This window comes from Hyaena hyaena, unplaced genomic scaffold, assembly GCF_003009895.1.
Source record: "Hyaena hyaena isolate Hyena2069 unplaced genomic scaffold, ASM300989v1 scaffold_250, whole genome shotgun sequence".
Taxonomy (NCBI): domain Eukaryota; kingdom Metazoa; phylum Chordata; class Mammalia; order Carnivora; family Hyaenidae; genus Hyaena; species Hyaena hyaena.
The window spans coordinates 1,073,151-1,090,977 of record NW_024080882.1 but is presented as its reverse complement, the minus strand read 5'-3'; the positions used below and the strand labels follow the sequence as shown (position 1 = coordinate 1,090,977).

The following is a 17,827-nucleotide window of genomic DNA, read 5'->3' as shown; positions in this document are numbered from 1 at the left end:
TAGGAGGTTGGTGTCATTATTGTCCCACAGTACAATTAGAGCAGCTGAGGCTGAGTGGGGTGTAAGCCTTGTCTAAAGTTTCTTGGCTCACTGACATCAGAATTGAGACTCAAATCTAAGCTTGGTTGCTTTCAAAATTGCATTTGCTTTTAATCTGCTATGTCATACTGCAGATCAGCCTTTACTTATGGTGATTTATACTGTAAGTCATTGGATCAGCAACCCACATTCACCACTGGGTTCAACAAAGCAAGTGAGTTTCTGAGTTTCAATTTTTTACTCAGGAAAATGTGTAATGTGGTATCTAACACATTAAGATTATTTTTAAGTTAAAATTGTTAACAGCCATAAAATAGCTACCTCATGTTCAGGCATCAGGTTCATGCTCAATAAATGTTTGTTCTAACTTGAAAAAAGAAAAAAGATTTATCCTGTCTTTCTCTCTCACTTAACCTGTCCAGTCCATAACCTACCTTGGCTTCAAAGCAGATAAGTTGGTGACATTGTCATGACCAGTTATCATCCCCTCCATTTGGACAGATCAAAAATAGTTTATATAAGGTCTTTATACAAGGACATCCTTTGTGTGTCTGAAGATCCTCATGAGCCAGGTGCTGTGGATTCGTAGAGAAGGTATTAAATGAGCTTTTATGCTCAGGGCCAGGAGGCAAGAAGGAAATTTGTGGAGGCCTCAGTGGAGGAGATGGGACTTTGAGCTGAGCCTTAAAGTATAAGCCCCACAGGAAGTGGAGAAAGAAGTAACTGCTTTTCCTATCATGGAATCAGCACCCTCCCCCTTCCTCCCCCAATAAGGCAAACAGCTGATCAGTGGATGGGAAAGTCAGCTGATATCCAGGGCCATTCGAAGGTAAGAGGCAGGGAGGATATAGTAGGAGATAGTACCTTTATAGACAGGAGAAAACTTGGGGCACCTGGGTGGCTCAGTCGGTTAAGTGTCTGACTCTTGATTTCAGGTCAGGTTGTGATCTCACAGTTTGTGGGACCAAGCCCTGCATTGGGCTCCACGTTAACAGTGCCCAGCCTGCCTAGGATCCTCTCTCTTCCTCTCTCTTTGCCCCTCCTCTGCTCATGCTCTTTCTCTCTCTCTAAGTAAATAAACAAGGAAAAAAAAAAAAAGGAAAAAATTGCCTTAGTTTCAAATTTTAGTGCTTTGAAAATTACCGTTCCTTATTTTATTTAAATTATCTTGAATTGCCAGTAAATGTTTTTCTTCTTGGTTGCTTTTTAGTAACAAAACATGTGGGATATTTTGGCTTTGATCTTGTCAGTTACTAAGAAATCACTTATTAAATGCAGCAATGCCTGTATTTATTATATAATACCAGTGGGCTGAAAGACAATGCGTGTTGAAGGATAATCAGTTTGCTTTTTATTTTTTTTAACCTGCCTGTATAAAGCCTTGTGAGGGTCACTTTGCTCTTTTAGAGCGAATAGATTTAAAACTATTTGTGGTTATTCTACTAACTCTCAGAGTTTGGGCATGTCAGCCTGGTGCGTACAACATAAAAAGAGGTTTTGGAAGAGATTAGTTACAATTCCCTATTTTATAATATTTTAAAACTGCCTAGTTCAATCAGTTTATCAAAACCCCCTAAAAAATGACTTGCTGACATTGAGAAATGCTTTTCCATCATTTGCTTTATCTGTCATAATTCATGAAACTCTATGTGAATTCAGTATTTAAAAATATTTTTTAACTTTAAGAAATGCTGGTCGACCTTCTTCAGTATTTCTCTTTCTTAGTTAAATTAGAACCATTGGGTTCTGGAGCTCATAACAGTACATATTGAACTTAACCTTAAAGGGAGAGAATAAAAAGTAGATGGTCAAAGAGACTTATTCCTTTTCTCTAGAACAAATAATACATTATGTAACTAATTGAAACAGATACTGCATTTCTTTAAAAGCAGACTTGCATATAGTTTATACACGTTTAGGCTGTGCATTTAAAATGAGAACTACTTTGAACTTAAAATGTAATTTTTCCCCTTTGATAGAATAAGGAGAGACACTGAGGTTGCGCTCTCTTCTTTAAGCACTTGTAGTTTGGGATTTTTAAAAAATATTCTCACAATCCAGTCTCTTTTACTGAAGAAATTTAAACTCAGACAAGTGGCTGCAAATTCAAGTAGCCATGTTGAGCCTGCTTTCTTAGAAGGAATGTTCCAGGCCACACAATAATCTATTTCATGCAGCTGTGTGCTGCAGTATTTTATCTTTTAATTGTCAAGTGTATGCTGGTAATTTCATTTCGTGGGAGTGGGTATTCCTTGACGCTCTATTTTCTCCCTGTTCATTGTCCTGGTACTAATGGAACAGTTGAGTGTTTATTAAGTGTCTGATGAAGTGCGTTGGAGTGAATGTGAGCTTCTGTGGCTTTCGCAGGCATGTCCTCTATTTGCAAGGTTTCTCGTTCTCAGAGTTTGGCTTTCACTTTATAATATGCATCCATTTGTATATATGTTATAGTGAATATAGTCTGACTTTTTCTTAGTCTTTCTCCATACCCCTATTCCAGTCAACTTTGTCTCATGATTAATTAGATTACTTTATCTTTGTTGCAGTAAAGAGAATATAAATGACTAAAGATTAGAAAAAGTCAAGCTGTGAAAATATAAACTATGCCCAGCACATATAATCTAACATTCCCTTACTTGTGCCTTATTTGTGCAACAAACAATGGCTTAGAGAGTATTTAAAGATAATGAAGAGCAAAAAAATTTATTTGGAAACTGTCATCATAGAAGACCTTTGAATAACCTGGGGATTAGGAGTTCCAGCCTGTTTGGAGTAAAAAATGCATGTACACCTTCTGACTTCCCCCAAACCAAACTTTTAATAGCCTGCTGTTGACTGGAAGCCTTCCTGATAATATAAATACATACTTTGTATGTTACATGTATTTTATACTGTATTCTTACAATCAAGTAAGCTAGTGAAAATGCTAAGAAAATCATAAAGAAGAGAAAATACATTTGCAGCTGCTGTATTTATAAAAAAAATTCACGTATAATTGGATTTCTGCAGTTCAAACCTGTGTTATTCAAATGTCAAGTATATATTAGTTGTATCTGGGAACAGAAGTGGAGCCAGAGGCTAGGAAAATTCATTATTTTGTTTCCACTATTCATAAGATAAATTTGGAATGTATAAAAGCATTATAGTGTTATGGGTTAATATTTCCAGAAGTGTGAATTCTAAGAATTTTGTACAGATCAGCCATTTACCACATCCACATATTAGATCACAGCAGTCAAAATGCCTGCAGAATGAATAGTTTGTTTAAAAGAAAATTTTATAAAAACTATTATAAATACATAACATTTATTGAAGATTTATTATATGCTATAAACTTTTAGGTGCTGTACATTTATCCCATTTAATTCTCAAAGCAATCCTATGAAATAGAGATAATTATATCCTCTTTCACAAATGAAGAGATTGCTGCAGAGGGAAGTTTATAATCTAAGTTTGAATAACTAACAAGTACTGGTTCAGACTTTGAACCTGGTGTTGGACTCCAGAACACACCCCTAATTATTATTGTAATCTCTGGTTGTGCTTGGTTGGCCAGAAATCTCTTCCTTGTCTTCAGTCCTGGTGGTAGAAAATTTCTGTAGGATGATTTCATTTTTATGCTTTGATTCCCTGAGTATAACTCACTTTTGCTTCCAGTGAAGATTTTTCAGCATGTAAAGTTCATGTCTAGGTATTTGTTCTTATTCTAGGAGACCACACACATAGGAGATTCGGTTGAATTTGTAATGATACCAACCCATATCTTGGAAATTGGTTATTAAAAAGTAATTAACTTTTTAATTAGTTAATATTAAAAATATTAAATTCCTTATATTTTCCCCCTAAGAGTAGAGTTCATAGACAACATTAATAGTTGAGGATAGTTTTATTTAGATAGGGTTCTAGCCAATGTGTTTTTAATTCAATGTTGTGTGCCCTCCATCCCAAAAGAATCTCTAATGACCATCAACAATTTATATTTGGTAATCTGCTATAGTGTGAAGACAGTGGAATACATTTTGCTTGTGAAGCCCTTGGGAAAATCAGTCAACTCTATGCAATGTAGTAAACATTAGTTTTTAATTTAATATGAGAGTATTGCTGCAGTGTGGAAATCTCTACCAAAAGAACAGAAAGAATGAGAGGGAACTTGAAAAATTAAGGTAATTACAATTTTGAGCCTATATTTGACTCTCACTAAAATATAATTTTCGGGATTAACCGGGCTGTATTGTAATGGTTCCTTTATTTATTTCAAGTTTGTAGCATAATGCTTAGAAATTATGTTGGAGATGAAATACTGATTGGATGAATTTACCTTTCAAAATGGCTAAATGTATAAATTTAAGTGTTTGTAGATTGAAAGTAAACTTCTGAAAAAGGGGTACTTAAAATAGGAATCCTGAGATTAGATAAATGTGTGAACTGCAGTGTGGATTATTTTCTTACTCAGATTAGTGAGCGTGAAAATCCCTTACACATCCTATGTAGTTACATGCAGTAACAATTAAAATAGTAAAACTATGGAGTCTGTGGGTCCTCGAAAAATCAAAAGGAAAGTAAAACTAATTACTATGTCTTATGTATGAAATGGTTAAAGAAGGCTCACGACTAAGTCTTTCTCTGGTAGTACTTCCTATTTTGGGAAAACCTGTCATTAAGGCAGTCACTACAAGTGGCCATTATTGTAGTATGTTTTCAGTGATATGTTTCATCCCGCCATGTCAGAACAGTGCGGGAATAATCAAAGATTCATATTAAAGGGAAACATCTTAAGCATCACATTAGCTATTTAATTAATTAATGCAACAGCTTTGAGTGATGGTACAATGGTTGTCTGAATCAAGACTGTGTATTGTTAATAATTAAAGCAGCCATATTCTCCATCCTGACCATTCATGATTTAAAAGTCAGTTTATGGTTCTCCAGGGCAGTTACTGAGGCAATGAATCTAGTCTGGGTCTTCGTGTTTTCACTGGGCATTTGCTTTTTAAATATCACAGCATTTGCAGCAGGGAGTGCTTCCCAATGTAATATATGGGGAAAGTAATAGATGATTGCAGGATTAATGGCTAGAAATAATTAAAATGACACTAGTAAATTCTGTCCTTTCACAGAGAGAACTCCAATTAAGCCACATCTCCTTTCCATTATCACCCTACTGCCAATTAAAATCTGATGTATTTTGTCAGTTTTATACAGATGAAGCTTTTAGTCTTTCATACACTCAAGAATTTACGTTCTGGCAGGATTATGAAGGGCTCTGTCATTTAAATTTTATATGCCTATAAAAGACTCCACTCAGACCTTCCTTTTCCCACTTCTCAAACTTCTCTCGTCACCAATATCAAAAAATGTCTTTTATTGTAACAGCAGTGTAATGCTTGTTAATGTTTAACATTTACATTTTCTCAGAATACAATTGTGTAAGAAAGATAATTTCAGAATAAACACAAAGAAATACTAATAAGAACTCTAATTTATATGTTGTATCATTTTTAGGCATCACTGTTGGGTGTGGGTCAAGCATGAGGCAGAGTTGCCTTTTGTCTGTACTCTTCAAGGCAATGGAGATGGAGAAGGGCAGATATTTATTATTAGGGGTTGGTATATATAGTATTTATCTGCAGTCATGGTGGAATAGTTTTTAGGGAATTATGGGTAGAAGGGAAAGATATGAAGGGAGAGATCTTTCAGGATTGTACATAGATTTGACCTACATAATTGCAGAAAATTGGTAGTAGAGAAGCACCGTGGCATATTGGAAGGAGGTATGTTCTGGAACTGAGCAGTCCTGATTTTGAATCTCCAGCTTTGTGTCTTACTAAATTGGAGGCATTTGTCGGACTATCAATTCTCTCCAAGTATCATTTTCCTTAGTTTTGATATGAGGATGATGCTATGCAATCAGAGGCTTTGTGAAAAGAAGAGATGCCAAGCTAATTGGTAATTGTTGTTGGGTTATGGTTGACATTCTGTAGTTCTACTAGCTGAATAATTCCCAGTCCCAGATGTCCCTTGTTGCTTTTCACCCTTATCCTTGAAGAAGCAGTGTATAGGCTCTCAGAGAAACATTTCTACTGCTCTATCAAAATTTTACCTTAATCACCAGGAAATCACTTGAAAGAACAAAACATTATACAGCCAAAGGTAAACAAATGTTCATCTCTCTGTTCTCTTTGTCCATTGATCTCTTTCTCTCCCTTAGGTATTGATGTAGATAATAATAAAATCACTATGGAAGACAAATATACTGAATCTGTTCTTCATTCAACTTTGAAGAGAATTGTAGCAGAAGTGAAATCTGTGAATATATTGCCTTTAATATTTGAAAATGAACTGTTTAACCCGTCTGTTAAATAATACAGATACAAGTGTTTGAAACAGCTCATAGGTTGGTGGTCTCTTTGTTGTGCTTTGATTTACTACTGTTTTGCAAATGAACCCTTTTATCATTGAAGGTTGATTACAGAATATTCTTGCATTTTTGGCAGACCAGAAAATGTTGGATATTAGTAAGCTGTTTGGTAAATATTGTAAATGGTCATGTTGCTAATGAATAGTAATTTATTTATTCTAGTTGGCACACAGATAAGTCTCTTATTTAAAAAGAAACTCTCTCTTGAACCCCTATTTTTTTCCAGTCATGCTCCTTATCTCTGTGGCTCTCCTATGGGAAAATTATTTGAAAACGCTTCCTCTCCTGTTCTTTCCTAAATCCTATATAATCATGTTTTGACCCTATGTTTCCATCAAAATATCTAAGTATCAGCAATGTCCTCCATGTTGCCAAATTAAGTGGTTACTTCTTAGTGTTTCCTTACTTGACCTGTCAAGTTCATTTGGCACAGTGATTGAGCTCTCCTAATTAGAAAAGCACTTTTCTTCATTAGCTTTCAGCTTATCACTCTCTGTTTATATTTATTTCACCACTCTTGTATTCTCAGGTTCTTTTGCTAGTTTCTCTCCATCTTCCCAAATGAGGGCCTTGGTCCCTGGGCTTGATTCTCTTTTCAATTGCCATTCCTGCCCTGGTAATGACACATAAGGTGTCATTGACTCACCAATGAATATCTACATCCTGAATCTTTCTCCCTTTCCCTTAAAGTACAGATTTGTTTATGTACCTGCATCATTGAGGTCCTCATTCGAATGACTGTAGGGTATGCTGGCTAGTCAATTATCTGCTTTCCCATGCTACCTCCTTCTTTTGTACCATTCTTTATTTTAGTAACAGAAATTCTGTTCATCTAGTTGCTCAGAGAAAAAAACTTGGAGATCTCCTTGATTTTCATCTTTCATGTCCCATCTCTTAGTAAATTCTGTTAGTCCTACCTTTAAAATATATCCAAAATCTGATGCTCCTTGATCCTTGGAGTCTAGTCTAAACCACCATCCACTCTCATACTGTGTATTACACCAAGCTAGCATGGCTCTTTGCTTCTATAGCTGCCCCTGTGCTCTACTCTTATCACGCAAGTTAGGGTAGGTGGCCCTCATGTTCTCCCCTCAAAGCTTCCGTTGGCTTTCCATCTCATATAGCGAAGTTTCTAAAGGCCTTGTAGTGCTTCCATGGCCTGGAATGATCTGCCCTCCCCCTATTTTCCCAGTGATCTCATCTCTTCTCTTTCCTTACTCTGCTCCAGCCTCACTAGCTTTCTTGCTGTTCCTAAGTAGGGCAAACCACTAAGCCCTTCACCATCTGAGGGCCATGTCATCTGCTGCTCTTCCCATTGCATGCAGCGTCCTTTCCTCAGAATTCACTTGGCTTATGCCCTCACCTCTTCTAAGTCTCTGTTCAAATGTCATCTTCTCTCTGAACCTCCCTTGGCATCCTATCAGAAAACCTCCTACCTCAATTTGCCACATCCCATTCCCCTTATTCTAATTTCCTTTTTCTTTAAGGCACTTATTAATATAATATATTACCATTAATATCTGTTCATTATTTTTAAATTTTATGCCTACTCCATTATGATATAAGTTCTTGGGGAGCTTGAGCGTTTTCTATATTACTGAATCTCACTGCCTTGATCAGAGCCTTTAAATAGTAGGTACTCAACAAACATTTCTTGAGAGAATAAATGAAGTGTAGATTACTATTTTCATTTGTAAGAAAGGACCTAATCCAAACTTAGGGAATCTGGAGAGGTATTTAAAAAAATTTTTTTTAAAGTAATCACTCCAGCCTAGACCTAAAAGATGTGTAGGAGTTAACCAGATGACGAAGAAGAAAAAGAGTGCTCCAGATGGAAGAAAGGAGTGTGCTAGAAAGAATAGTGTGCTTGAGGAATTAAGGCAGTCTATTTGAACAGTAGAGTCGTTTTTATTGGGGGCAGTGCGTGGGAGTGGTGAGTGGCTGTGGAGAAGTTGAAGAGATAAGCATAGAGGACCTTACCAGGGAGGCCTTACGTGCCATGCTAATGTTTTGGAAGTCTTAACTGAAGGAAATAGCTGCCCCTTAGGGTTTTAAGGAGAAAAGTGACATGCATTTTAGAAAGATAACACTAACTGTCATGCATAAAATTGATATGGGAGAGAGAAGTGAAGGAGGGAAGACTAGATAGGGGGCACCATAGAGATGTAGGGGAGAAATCATGGTTCCTGCCCTAGAAAGTGGCAAAGTGGAGTTAAAGAGCAGTGAGTGGAGTCTGAGATATTTATGAGCTTCTAATTGGATGTGAGGATGAACAAAGTGGAGGAATCAAAAATGTTTTATGTCTAAATGTGTATTTGTGCTTAAACAGATAGAATTATAGAATTCCCAACCTTTTTTTTATATATATATCTGAATTTCCAGTAAATTACCTAGATACCTTTAAAAGATATTTTTGCAGTATCCTATGCATATTTCCCTTCTAAAAGAATTCCAAAATTGTGGAACAATAGTTATTTTTAGAGAATGGATGAATTATGATTTGTTTGGAATACAATCCACCCGACTGTCTGAGGACTTAGTTTGTGCAAAGTGTCCTGCTTTTGGACTACAAAAAGTTTAAGAACTAATAATTTTTCTAAGTGAGTGAAAATGATAAAAATAGTTGTTGAATTGATCATTTGTATCTTAAGTTTTTCAGTATTGTGGAATATCAAGCGGATCCAGAAAGTCTAGTCATCTTCTTTATTTGGCTCAGCAGTGTGTTTCTGTATTTTGAAAAAAGTATGTGACTTTCATAATGGTGGGTACCATTTATTTAGTCCTACGTGTCAAGTATTATGTAAGGTGTTTCACATGCATAGTATTTCATTTAGTCTTTATTTGAGTCCTATGAGGATAGGTACTATTATTATTCCTATTTTATATGGGGGCGGGGCGGAAGCCGAGGCTCTGAGAGACTAAGTAACTTGTCTTGTATCACATAATACGTAAATGAGTCAGGCTAGACTTTCCGGTGTTGTGTGACCTCAAATCCTGTGCTTCCATTGAACCTGTGTCTCTGTTGATTTCCGGGGTTGTCCAGAGAATCCTGGAAGCAATGTGGATTTACCAACAGCTCTTAAGCAAAGTCTAGAACTTAGCAATCATCCATCAGTTCTTGTAATAAGTACTCCTCTAATGTTTCTAATTATAACTCATCTCACAATTAATAATTATGTATTTTATTGAGTTTTGTGTCCACAGATTTGTATGTTCCTCTCAAGCTCCTCACTTGCTTCTGCATAGCTAAGCAATACTTAACTTCATTTCTTTAATCTGACAAATGTGAAATGCGAAAATCAGCAATAGTGTGGGGACCCTTAACTTGCAGTGTTCCCTGTGTTAATTTCTTTTAAGTTTCCAATGCTCATATTTTCCTTGCACTTAATATGCATCATAAAAGTGTCTGTTTGGCAAGTTCATTACATATGCTCTTTGATTGCAGTTAGAGCCTTTGGAATTGCTGTTAGGCGTAGTGGAAATAATTAGCAGTTTAGGTCTATGCTGATTTTAGAACAAATAACTGCAGTCGGTTAGTTTCTCAAATAACTTAATTACTGTTAATCAGTGTCGTAATACGATCCTCTATAGCAGTGTAGTTGAAGGGTAACAACTGCCCACTCAGCACATATTCCCTTTCTCTGGGAGAAAATAAATTAATGTCTTTTACAGCTCAAAGCAGATAAAGATAAGCTTTTGATGTGTCTGTAATTTTAAAAGGAAGTATTTAGTAATTTGACAGAAAACATTGAAGGGAGTTGCTGACATTTTTTGTGAACATTCAGAGTTGCTAGATAATAACAGTGAACTTAAGTGACAAATAGCCTATGTAATAAAATTAACTTGAAGCCTTTCTATTCATTCGTTCATTGAAAGTATTTCTTTTGAAAAATATAGCATTTAATAAACTTAAGCAAAGGGAAACTAGAGGCATCTTTCCCAAACAGATTAACAAGAGAAAAAAAAAAGCAAAAACTAGTTAATCTGTTGTGTTTGGAGTAAGAGAACGTACATGGTTACCTGTGAAATAATGCTCAGGTATGGGTGAAGTGTGGAGATTCTCAATAATGATCATTAGTGGGATACGGACATATGCACTGAGTGGGGCTTTATGAGTTCATGTCTCCCATCTCCACTTCCTCCAGATAGGGTCATGTTTCGGGATGCAGATGTATAAATAAATCTTCCTTTACGTGACAGAAATGATGTCTGCTAATAGTTATGTAGGTACCCTGCGCATATATTCTTTGTATGGTACTTTTGATAGTTCCTAAATTCTTCATCAGAAGTTAGTTATCTATGAGTAGCATTAGTAGCAAGGCTGTGGGTGCCTAAAATATGAATTAATATCATTAGTCTATTGGAAAACTTCTATAATATGGACTATCTTTATTTTTTTAATCTTGCTTGGATATTAGGCTGAAAATTATTCTCCTTTAAGTTTTTATTTTTATTTTTACCCTTTTACTGTTTTTTTCACTACTTTGTTGAAGTATAATTGATGTTCAATGCACTGCACATTTTAAAATTATGTAATTTGATGTTTTGATATATGTATATACCATGACACCATCATGACAATCAAGGTAATAAACTACCTATGAGTTTTCCTTGTGTCCATTTGTAACCTATTCTTTGTTCCATGCCTCTGTTCAGGCACCATATATTTCCTTTATGTCACTATAAATTAGTTTTCACTTTCTAGAATTGTAGATTGATGGAATCATACAGAATATACTCCTTTTGTTTGGTTCCTTTCACGAAGTGTAATTATTTTGAGATTTATACATTCTGTATCAATAGGTCATTTTTGTTGTTGTGGAATAGTGTTTCATTATGTAACATATATACTATTATATATATATGGATATATATATCTCCATTCTCCTGCTGATGACCATTTGATTTGTTGCCAGTTTTGGGCGATTCCTGTAAAGCTGTTCTCAATATTCACGTTTGTGTGGACTTCTGCTTGCGTGTCTCTTCTCTGAACACTGAAGTGTGGAATGGCTTTAACTTTTTAATAAACCTAAAAAGACTTTCCAAAGTAGTTGACTCAGCCAGTTGGGGCTGTTATAACTAAGTACCATAGACCAAGTGAATTATAAACAGACATTTATGTCTCATAGTTCTGGAAGTTAGAAGTCCAAGATCAAGATGGCAGTATTGTTGGGTTCTGGTGACTACGCTTGTCTAGGTTGGAATGCCTGTCTCTTCTTGTGTCCTCACATGGGGGAAAGAGTAGAAGAGAGCTCTTCTGGGTCCTTTTTATAAGGGCACAAATCCCATTCATGAGGGCTCTGCTCCCATGACCTAATCATCTCGTGAGGCCCCCCACTGCCTGGTGCCATCCTATTGGGAGCTGGGATTTCACCAAAGGAATTTGTGGTGGGGAAACAGACATTCACTCTGTGAGAGCAGTTGTCCATGGAATACTTCCCACTAGTAGTGTATGCAACTTGCAGTTGTTGTACATCTTCCTCAACACTTGTTACAGTTGGTCTTCCTAATTTTAGTTTTTCTTGTGTCTGTAATGGTAACTCATTAAACCAACTGATCCAGTACCATTTGTTGAAAAAACATTTATTTCTCCAGTGAATTTTGTTGACACATTGATTTCACATCATTTGAATGTATATTTATGTAACTGTTTGTGAATCTTCTGTTAAGTATATGTTTATTTCTTTGCCAGTACTCAAATGGATTGATTACTATAGTTAGTCATGAAATCAGGGAGGGTAAGTCCTTAAGCTTTGTTCTCCTTATCTTAAAACATCTTTGGTTATTCTAGATTCCTTCCATTTTAATAAGAACTTTAAGATCATTTATCATTTTCTGCACACAAAAAATTGCCGCTACCACTGAATGTTTGATTTGGATTGTACTCAATGTATAGATCAACTTAGGGAAGAGGACCTTTTAAGCAACATGGAGTCTTACAACACATGAGCATGACATGTCACTCCATTTATTTAGGTCATCTTTATTTGTGCTCAATAATATTTTCTATTTTTTAGTGTATACATCTGGATATCCTGTCTTTGAATTGATAATAAATATTCTAATGGTTTTTGTTGCTACTGTGTATGGAATTGATTTTTAAATTTCATTGCTCAATTTTTTTGTTCACTAACATATAAAAATTCATTTGGTTTCTAATATGGTAATTTGTATCCCATGACCTTGCTAATTTCACTTATTACTTTTAGTACTTATTTTGTAGATTCTCTGTTAATTTCTACATAAATAAGCATAGCATTTCTATGCAAAGACCTTTTTTTCTTTTCATTATTTATTTGCTTTTTAAATTATTTGCTTCTTTTATTGCATTGGCTCTGACCTCCAGAGTGTTGTATATAAGTGGTAATAATGAATGTCCTTGCCTCCTTCCCAATCTTAAGCTGAAAGCAGTCAGACTTATTAGTGTAAGACTTGTTTTTTAAAGATGGTTTTCATCACTCTGAGGAATTTACCTACTATTCATAATGTGGTGAGAGTTTTTATCATTAATGCATCTTGCATTTTATCAAATACTTTTTCTGAGTGTATCGAAATAGCAGTATTTTTTCTTACTATATCAACATTCTAAATTATATAGATTGATATTTGAAGTTTTTAAAAGTTTACTTATTTATTGAGAGAGAGAGAGAGAAACACAAGGAGGGCGGGGCAGAGAGAGAATCCCAATCAGGCATCGCTTTGTCAGCAGAGAGCCTAATGTGGCGTTCAATCCCATGGTCATGAGACCAGATGACCTGAGCTGAAATCCAGAGTTGGACGCTCAACTGACTGAGCCACTCAGATGCCCCTGATGTTTGAATATTAAATCAAGATTGCATTCACAGCACAAACCGTCCTTGGTTTTTGTATATTATTCTGTCTACAAAATAATTTGGATTCTAGTGGCTAACATTTTGTAAGGAGTCTTTACATCTATATTCATCAGGCAAATTGGCTTATAGATTTTTTTTTCTTTTTGTTTGGTTTTTGGTTTTGGGATCAGAGTAATGCTAAACTCATAAATAAGTTGGAAAATATTTCCTTTTCTACAGTGGTGTGTGTGTGTGTGTGTGTGTGTGTGTGTGTGTGTGTGTGTGTAGTTGATATTATTTGTTCTTTAAATGTTTGATAGAATTTACCAGCAGAGTGATATGGGTCTGGAGTTGTTCTTGTGGGTAGATTTTAACTATAAATCAGTATCTTTAATAGATACTGGACTATTCAGGTTTTCTTTTTTGTTTCTTTTTCTTTTTTTCCTGAGTGAGCTTTGGTAGTTTGTGCTTTACAAGGAACTTATCCATTTCAGTAAATTGTCATATTTATTGAAAGTTGTTCATGATATTCCTTTTTTAATCTTTAAATATATTTAGAATCTGTAGCAGTTTCATCTCTCTCAATTTTTGTAATTTATTCTTTTATTTCTGATCAGTTCAGCCCTAAGCTTCTAAATTTTTTTCACCTTTTCAAAACCAGTTCTTGATTTTATTGATATTTTTCTCCTGCTCTAATTTTTTAAATTGATTTCCATCCTGATCTTTATTATATTCTTTCTTTTGCCTAATTTGGGTTTATTTGTTCTGGGTGTTTTGCTGTTGTTGTTTTTGTTTTTTTTAATTTTTAAGGTGGAAGCTGATGTCACTGTGTTGTGACCTTTATTCTTTGTAATGTAGGCATTGAGTCCTGTGCATTTCTCTCTAATCACTTTCTTAGTGGCATCTCACAAATTATGTATTGCATTTCTATTTTCCTACAGTTCCAAAAATCCTTTTCATCAAATTATTATGCTGTACACCTTAAATTTACACAGTTCTGTGTGACAATTGTATTTCAATAAAACTAGGGGAAAATGTAGTCTCTTTTCATTTCTCTTGTCCACTTTTATTTCTTTTTTGATGCAGAGATTATTTAGGTACATGTTGTTTAGTTTCCCTATATTTAGTGTTTTCCAGGTATAGTTCTTCTACTTTGGTCTTAGTTGCATTGGGGTTTGAGAATATATTTTGTATGACTCTGATCATTTTCAATTTATTCAAACTTGTTTTATCTTTAAGAGTATGATCTCTCTTGCTAACTGTTTCCTGTGAAACTGAATAGAATGTATATTCTTCTCAGAGGGACACCTGGGGGGTGCAGTCAGTTAAACGTCACTCTTGATCTCGGTTCAGGTCATGATCCCAGAGTCATGGGATTGAGCCCCGCTTGTGGCTCTGTGCTGAGCATGGAGCCTACTTGGGATTCTCTCTCTCTCTCTCTCTCTCTCTCTCCCCCCTCCTTACTTGAATTCTCTCTTTGTCTCTCTCTCTCTCTCTCTCTCTCTCTCTCTCGGAAAAGAAAAAGGAATGTGTATTCTTCTCTTACTGGATGAAATGTTCTATAAATATCAATTAAGTCAAACTGGTTGGTAGTGCTTTCTATCTCTTCTGTATACTTAATGAATTTTTATGTGTTTTCTGTCAATTTTTGAGAAAAGAAAGTTGAAATATGATATATCTCAATATAATTTTGTAGCTTTGCCTGTTTCTCCTTGTTGTTGGGTCAGTTTCTGTTTTAAGAATTTTGAAAGTCTGTTATTAGGTCTACTTGATGAGCTGACACCTTTATTATGATGAAGAGACCTTCATTATCCCTGGTGAAATATTTTGCTCTGAAATTTACTTTGTTGTTGTTATAGCCATGCCAGCTTTCTTGTTACCAATGTTACTGTGCTGTATCTTTTCACATTGTATTAATTTTACGAACTACTCTGTCTTGATATTTGAAGTGAGTTTCTTATAAGTGGGTATGGTTGAATCTTGCTGTTTATCTAATGATCAATCTTTTAATTCGGGTTCTTCATACCAGTTATATTTTAATGTGTCTTTTTTATATAATGAGCTTTAAATCTGCCATCTTGCTACATATTATTTGTTTTTCATTTTTCCTGTCATTTCTCCTCCACTGGTCAACTTTCTTCTTTTTGGCCTTTTTGTTTGACTATTTATTATTAATTAATATTAATTAATTATTTTATTGATCCTCTTTTATCTTCTTTAATGTCTTGATAATGTAATTCTTTACTGTACCATGCAAAAGTTGCTTTATTTTTTATACACACTTCTAAAACTTATCATAGTCTGCCTCAGGCAATAGTTACATCACTTCACATATAGCATAAGACTATTTCAATAGTATTTTTCCCTTTTGGCATTTGTGAGATATGGTTGTCATATGTTTCTTTGATATATAAATGCTGTAAATCCCTTACTACATTCTTATTGTTTTTTTTTAATCACTTTCTTTTAAAAACATTTAAATAATAGTAGGAAAAATGTTCTATAGGCTCACAAAATGACCATTTCTTGTATGTTTACATTCCTTTGTGTAATTATCATTTTCATCTGATAACATTTTCAGGAGCTTGGAGGGCTTCATTTAACATTTGTTACAGTGCAAGTCTCTTACAAAAGAATTATTTCAGTTTTTATATGTCTGAATGAAAAAATATTTATTACATCTCCTTTTTGAGAAATAGTTTGGGCATAGAATCCTAAGTTGACAGTACTAAAATACTTTAAAGTATTTCTTGAAATAATTTAGAGTTATTGCTTTGTCTCTGATATGAAATCTGTTGCACTTATCTTTGTTCTTCTCTGTGTAATGTGTCTTTTTCTCCTTTTTTAAATGTTTAGTGCTTTTTTAAGAATTTTTTTTAATGTTTTTTATTATTTATGAGAGAGAGAGACAGCGTGAACAAGGGAGGATCAGAGAGAGAGGGAGACACAGAATCCGATACAGGCTCCAGGCTCTGAGCTGGCTGTCAGCACAAGGCCCGACTTGGGGCTTGAACCCATGAACCGTGAGATCATGGCCAGAGCTGAAGTTGGATGCTTAATCGACTGAACCACTCAGGCGCCCCTCTCCTGGTGCTTATAAGACTTTCTCTTTATCACTGTTATTGAGCAATTAGATCATGATGCATTCTTTTGTACTTTTCTTCATGTTTCTTGTACTTAGTTTTTGTTAAACTTGACATCTTTAGTTAATGTCAAATTCGGAGATTTTTAAGCCATTATTTCTTCAGATATCTTTTTTGTCCTCTTTCCCCCTTCTTTGAAGACTCTAATTGTACCTATATTATGCCACTTAATATTGTCTCACAGGTCATTGATGCTCTGTTCATTTTTAAGTCTTAAATTTTTTTTTCTGAGTTTCATCTGGGATTAGTTTTTTAATTTTATTTTTCGGCCTGAAGAATAATTGACATACAGTGTTATGTTAATTTCAAGTATACAACATAGGAATTTGACAGTCCTGTACATTACACAGTGTTCACCATGTAAGTGTAGTTGCCACCTGTCACCATACAATGTTATTACAGTGTTATTGATTATATTTCCTATGTTTTACGTTTCATCCCCATGACTAATTTGTAACTGATAAGATTGTACCTCTTGATCCCCCTCACCGATTTCATTCACCCCCCCCACTCATTTTCCTCTGCATCTACCAGTTTGTACTCTGTACTTAATGAATCTTTAAAAAAATTTTTTTAAATGTGTATTTATTTTGAGGGACAGTACAGTGTGAGTGGGGGAGGGGCAGAGAGATTGGAGAGAGAGAATCCCAGGCAGGCTCCACGGTGTTAGCACAGAGCCTGATATAGGCTCAAACTCCGAAACCGTGAGACCTGAGCTGAGATCAAGAGTCGGATGCTTAACTAGCTGAGGCACCCAGGCACTCCTGTACTTATGAATCTTTTTAACAATATGAAATACTTCACAAATTTATATGTTGTCCTTATGCAGGGGTTATGCTAATCTTCTCTCTGTTGTTCCAATTTTAATACATGTACTGCCAAAGTGAGCAGTGAGATCCTTTATATTGCTCCATTTTTAAGTTCACTAATATTTTCTTCTGCAATGTGTAATCTGCTATTAATTTTACCAAGTGTGTATTTACTCTCAGATATGGTAGTTTTATCTCATCTCATTAATCTCATTGTAGTTAAAATTTTTTAAAAAATGTTTATTTATTTTTGAGAAAAAGATAGAGACAGAGTGCAAGCAGGGGAGGGGCAGATAGAAAGGGAGACACGGAATCTGAAGCTGACTCCAGGCTCTGAGCTGTCAGTATAGAGCCCATCGTGGGGCTTGAACTTATGAACCATGACAGGACCTGAGCTAAAGTGGGACACTCAACAACTGCGCCACCCAGGTGCCCCAGCTCTCTGTAGTTTTAATCATAAATTCACTTTGGTCTTTTTTATATGTTCAAGGTCTTACATAGCATGTTCAATCTTACAGTTTTTTGAACACATGGAATGCAATTATAATATCCATTTTAATGTTCTTGTATGCTAATTCCATCATCTGTGTTAGCACTGAGTCTGTT

At 35.2% G+C, this 17,827-nt stretch overlaps 1 non-coding gene across 1 annotated transcript; it reads right to left on the bottom strand.

The window, feature by feature from the left end:
* Window positions 1–17,196: 17,196 nt before the first annotated feature.
* LOC120240252 lies at window positions 17,197–17,299 on the bottom strand. The gene has a single exon (XR_005530610.1). It is a non-coding gene; the product is annotated as a U6 spliceosomal RNA (small nuclear RNA).
* Window positions 17,300–17,827: the final 528 nt, after the last annotated feature.